General features: G+C 52.0%; 1 pseudogene; it reads right to left on the bottom strand.

The window, feature by feature from the left end:
• Window positions 1-342: 342 nt before the first annotated feature.
• LOC138189231 (smad nuclear-interacting protein 1 pseudogene) lies at window positions 343-971 on the bottom strand (annotated as a pseudogene).
• Between the last annotated feature and the right edge of the window lie 5029 nt (window positions 972-6000).

Raw genomic sequence — 6000 nt, 5'->3', positions numbered from 1 at the left:
AAACAAAATGTTATTATATATAAATATATATATTTCCGTCAAAAGTGACATATTAGAATTAACTTACATTTCTAGTTATATAAAATGTAAAAAATATTATGTACATGAGTCCAGTTAATATCTTACATTGTACAATTTAAGGATAATCACAAATTTGCCTTAGCTACAGTGATAGACGATACCTATATAGCTATGTGATTATGTGTCATAACTTCTTTCTCGAACCTTCTTCTAACTAATATCCTGAAATAAAACATATAAATGAATAAACTACTGAAAAAGGTAAAATGTTTGAGAAATATTATAATTTATAAAATACAATAGTACATACGCAGCAGAACGAGCAGCAGTTGTATTTGTAATAGTTAATCATCTGACGAATCATCTCGACTATGTTCGCGTAATACAACATATTCTCTGGTGCTGTATCCAAAACGGATTACATCCCGTTCTAATAATTCGTGATATCTTCTCGGTTCTAATTTTATATTATTTACAAATGTAACATTTGCAGACTCTAGGTCTATAACATAAGGGCAAATTCTTTTCCCTTCGCCTCCACCTTTTTTTTGAAAAGGTACTAAACGATATTTTAGAACCGCATGCTGCTTAGAGCATGAAGGTTGATCCAAGGGTACATCCGCAATACTGCGATCTCTACCCATTAAATAAGCTGAGTGTCTTTGAACATACAAGATAGGCAATGCTTTCTCTTCTTTGAACGGATATAACCTCCTTCTTCGTTTAGGTTTTCTCGCATCTGCAGGTTCGGAATATTTAATAACCACACCATTTACTGTGTTTGTATCTTCTGTTAGTTTTCCAGACAATTCGAAATTTGGTTTTTCTTTTTCCTGTTTTGGTTTACGTTTCGCACTAACAGTAGGTTGACTCCATTCAGGCGAACGTTCTCTCTTTACTCGTTCTTCTTTGTAGTTATTTCTGCTCATTTTAAGGATCTTGTTGTGAATTCGATTAAGTAGCAACCGGACAAATCAAACCAATCGGCCGATATCGCGTACCTCGAATGACTTAACGCTCAACGCGGCGGAGGTTTAATACTTTAACCTATCCTCAATCGAGTGTTAGTGTTATTTAGCACTTTACTTGCGCTTGTTGAGACTGAAACGCTTCACCCGAACGGTACGATGGTTTGTCAATGACTGTCCTAGTATGCTGCGGATTTGTTTAATAGTTTAACCTAACCTCGATCGAGCGTTAGTGTTATTTAGCATTTGTAATTGTGGAGACTGAAACACAGCACCCTCGCGGTACGACGGTCTGTTTAAGACTGGTCACAGTATAATGCCTCTTCGCCCCACCAGCCGTTGAGTTTCGGACATCATGTTTTCCTCACCACCTGTTTCGGAACTGCACATCCGGGACTCCCAGACAGGATAGAACGTGTCCGAGCCACAAACAGAAACATGTGCGTAAAACAAAATCGGTAATAACAAATAATAACAGCTGTTACACGCGTAATTTTTTTAATGATGGTTTTATACCCATTTTAAAAACAGTGAGTTTATGGGAATCACGATTGGTCCAGGTGCCAATGGGTTCGCTGTCAAACGGGACGAAACTCGGATAGGACGCTCTGAAATCCGTGCTCCTGATGCTTCAAAGGAAGCCAGGAGGCAGTAAATGTATACATAATTTATTTATATTACATAACGTAATATGCTTTATCGTTACACCATATATCGTATTACCTTATATCGTTCTACCATGTAACGTTATACTATATAACGTAATACGTAATAACGTTAAACCATATAAGGTATACTATGTAACATAATACGTTACAACGTCGTAGTACATAACGTCATACTATACTTCGTAATACGTAATAACGTTATGTCATATAACGTAATATGTTATAACGTATTCCATATAACGCTATACCTTATAACGTAATACGTTGTATCGTTATACTATATAACGTAATACGTAATGACATTATGCTAGATAGCGAAATACTACATAACGTAATGCGTTATAACGTTATACCATATAACGTATTATGTTATAACGTTACACCAAATAACGTTATACTGTATAACGTAATACGTTATAACGTTGTACTATATAACGTAATACGTTATATCGTTACACCATATAGCGTTATACTATATAACGTAATCCGTTAGAGCATTATACCATATAACGTACTACGTAATAACGTTATACCATATAACGTTATACTATATTACATAATACGTAATAACATTATACTAGATAGCGTAATACTGTGGGGCGCGAGGCGTCTACGCCCTGGGAAACCCCGATGAATCTGATATTCTCCTATAGCCGGACGGTGACTGGTCGGCGCCTTTGGCCCCAGCCAGTTTGCCGATCCGGTGCGGAGAACCTGGGAGAAGTTTTTGGGCCCGTATCCGCAAGACCACTCACCTCATCTTTTTGTGGGGCTCCCCGTCACCCTGCACCAGCCTTGACCGGGGCAGGGTGCGAAAGAGTGAGTGGCACCAGGATGGAAACCCTTGTTGATGACCTCGGCAATTTCTCGAATAACAATGGATAGAAAAACGTATCGAAGATTCGTTTTCGGTGCATTGGAGGGATACTCCAGTACCGGCGCAGCCGCGGGTTGTAAGGCGGGCCCCGCTGCGTCGTCATCCACAGCTTTGCCGACGGCGGCGACGACATGTGGAGGGAAGAAATGAGGACCGGACCGGTCGACAAGCAAGCGACCCTGAAAGAAGCGGAACCGACCCACGATCAGGAAGAGGAGGACGTCGCATACCTGGGAAGGAGGGTGCGCTTACTGGAGGGATAGGTCAGTCGTCTCCAAGAGACGGTGGAACTGCTGACCAAAGATCGCACGAAGAGGGCAGCCAAAGTTGATAACAACGACAGCGAAGGACAAGAGGTGGGCATCACCTCTACGAGGAGGACAAAAGAAAATGCACCCTGGGCCCCAACGGGAACGGTTATGGGACGCTCTCCCCCACCTCCCCCACACCACTGGTCAGCGTCGCGCCGTCTCCGCTGTCCCGACGGGTCGGGGAGTGATACACGTAAAACACATACCTAGGGAACGGATAGATTCGGTGGTCCAGGACCTCGAGATCCACTAGAGGATTTGAGGATCCTGTTCCTCCGCAAGTTGAAGGAATGTCGGCGAAAAATAATGCCAGTTGGGGGCAATCCGTCCGGCTACGAACGCTGCGTCTCCGCAAGTATCGTACAAGCACGATTGCGGTCGGCGAGAGATACCCCGCGGAAGGATTCACCACTGTGGTAGGAGGACGAAGAGGGAGAGCGAGGCGAAAGAACAGGAAGCCTACGGTGCAACCTCTTCCAACGGTCCATGCTCCGACCGAGGCCGGAAGAACCAAGGGACGGGTATCGTCGTCTCTTCCTTCGTCGACATTGCGAATAGGGGCCTTGGCGCTCTGGACGGCGACCGGAGGCGGCTGATAGAGGGCAAGGACTTTCGCGGAGGCGGCCGCTCGGCCGGTGCGCCCCCGCACTGGAAGGGTATCCATGCGAGCAGCAGGCAGCGGCAATGGACTCGGAGCTATCGGGGCAGGAAACAAACGCAACTCTACCGGGCGGGACGCGCACAGCGTGAAAGTGCCGGGCCTTCCCCGACACGCACGGTGTACCGCGGTATCGCTCACAGTGAGGGGCTGCTCGGGCTCCACGTACAGGGATGCGATGTCAGTGGTGAAGAGAGAAGTCAAGCTCTCCGAACTCGACATCGCGGAGTTAAGACCGAGAAGGGCGATCACGGGGGCGCCGCTGTTCGAAATCCCAGGCCAGGACGCTGGGAGCAAAGCATCGCGACTGGCCGAGCAGATGGAGGCCACGCTGAAGGATTTGCCCGACAAGGTAAGCGTCCCGCGAAGGACGGCCGAACTCAGAGTGACCGGACTGGAGGACTCGGTCACCGCGGAGGAGGTGGCAGCCGCCGTTGCTGATGCCGGAGGCTGCCACGCCGACGAGGTCAACGTGAGAGTTATATGCCCCGCTCCTCGGGACCTCGGGTCGGTATGGCTACGCTGCCCGCTGACTGCGGCCAGGAGATTCAGCAGAGGAAGAGATGCCGGACCAGGAGGTAGGATCAACATAGGTTGGTCAGCGCCGAGTGTTTTCGCTCTCCCTGCGCTCCGACTCCAATGCTTCAAGTGCATGGAGTCGTCTCACGTGCGCCGTCAACTGCACATTGACGGCCGACCGGTCGGAGCGCTGCTACCGGTACGGGGCGGAAGGACATCGCGCCAGGGACTGCTCGGCGCGAGTACCCACGTGTCCGGTGTGCGCGGACCTGGGACTGCCCGCGTCGCGCCGTATGGGAGCACCGGCATGCAAACCGCCTGCCCGTAAGAGGAGGGCCGCACAGGAAGCAAGAACTGCCCCAGGCGACGGTGGGGATGCGGTGACGAGGAAGGAAACAATACCGCCGTCAACTGACCCCACGAAGGAGAGAAGAGAGGATGGAGAAGTCGGACACAACGACTGCGAGGGGAACGGCCCGGAGGAGGCTATGGAAATGGAGCCTTCCCCGACGTGAGCGGAAGAAGAGGAGGAGGACAACTGTTCCTGCAGTGCAATCTGAAACGCTACCGCCGCGCTCACGACTTAATGTTTCAGAGCCTATCGGAGCGGCGGATTGCTCTGGCGGCAGTGGCCGTGCCGTACAGCATTTCCGATTCGTCACGAGGCGCTGGGGATCTGATCGGCTCGGTTGCCATTTCTGGACTGGGATTTCGGGAAGCCTTTCCTGCTCGACGATTGAGCGGGTATGGGGCTTCGTGGCAGTGAAATGGGGCGACCTGGCCGTGGTGGCCGTCTACGTGTCGCCCAACATCAGCCGGACAGAATACGCCTCCTTTCTGGACGGACTCGCGGTTTGCACGAGACGTTTGGGCGCCTGCCCGTCATTGGTCCTCGGGGACTTCAACGCCCACTCAACGGCGTGGGGCTCCCGCAGGACCAACGGAAGGGTGCGCGACGTACAGGACTGGGCGGCCGCACTCGATCTCCGGCTTATGAACCAGGGGTCGCCCAGCACGTGCGTGGCGAGTCCATAGTGGACCTCACATTGGCAAACCCCGCCGCATCCAGCCGCATCCAGCCGCATCCAGCCGCATCCAGCCGCATCCCGCCGCGTTTCCGGTTGGGAGGACTCCCAGGAGGAGACCCTCTCGGACCACCTCTACATCTTGATGTAGGTGGCGGTCGGCGGCGCGATGGGCGATCGTTCGTCAGGTGCGCGCGGGCCCTTCGGCCCACCGGAAGGGAGAAGAAAATTCCCGCGGTCGGCGGCGACCCGCCGCGACGAGGACTTCATGGTGGCGGCCACTATAGTCGTGGCTTGGTTGGAAGAATCCCCGACCGACGAGTACGCGGAAGCGGGAGCGACCCGGCTGAGGCGCGACATGCACGCGATCTGTGATTTGTGCATGCCACGGTCTGGAGCGCCGCGCCACGCCGGCGCAGTGTACTGGTGGTTCGAGGATATCGCTCGTCTCCGCGAGGCGTGCATCCATGCTCGGCGCCAGTACACCAGATCCCGCCGTAGACGGCGTTGGACGAAGACACGGTGGCTTGTCCGTACGAGGCCTACCGCGAAGCGCGGAGGCCCCTGCAACGAGCCATCAAGGAGGCGAAGAGGCGGGCCTTGGACGAGCTTCTGGCCAGCCTCGACTCTAATCCCTGGAGGCGCCCTTACAAGACGGTATTGAACATACTCCGTCCATGGGCGCCTCCCTTAATGGAGAGCATGGAACCTCGGTTCCTGGAGGAGGTCGTCGGCACCCTGTTTCCGGGAGCAGCGAGCGAGGAATTTGGCAGCTTTACCGAAGAGGAGGAGCCGGAGCCTCGACCACTGAAAGAAGAACCACGGGTCACTGCGGGAAGTTGGAGCCCGGTATCTAGGGTCACCGAGGAAGAACTGGCCGGGGCCGCCGTGAGAATCGGAGCGCGGAAAGCTCTGGTTCCCGATGGAGTCCCGGCCCGCCTCTGGAAGCACGA

Source organism: Bombus flavifrons, unplaced genomic scaffold, assembly GCF_040668555.2.
Source record: "Bombus flavifrons isolate JBK064 unplaced genomic scaffold, iyBomFlav1_principal scaffold0020, whole genome shotgun sequence".
NCBI lineage: Eukaryota > Metazoa > Arthropoda > Insecta > Hymenoptera > Apidae > Bombus > Bombus flavifrons.
This window is presented reverse-complemented; position numbering and strand designations above follow the sequence as displayed.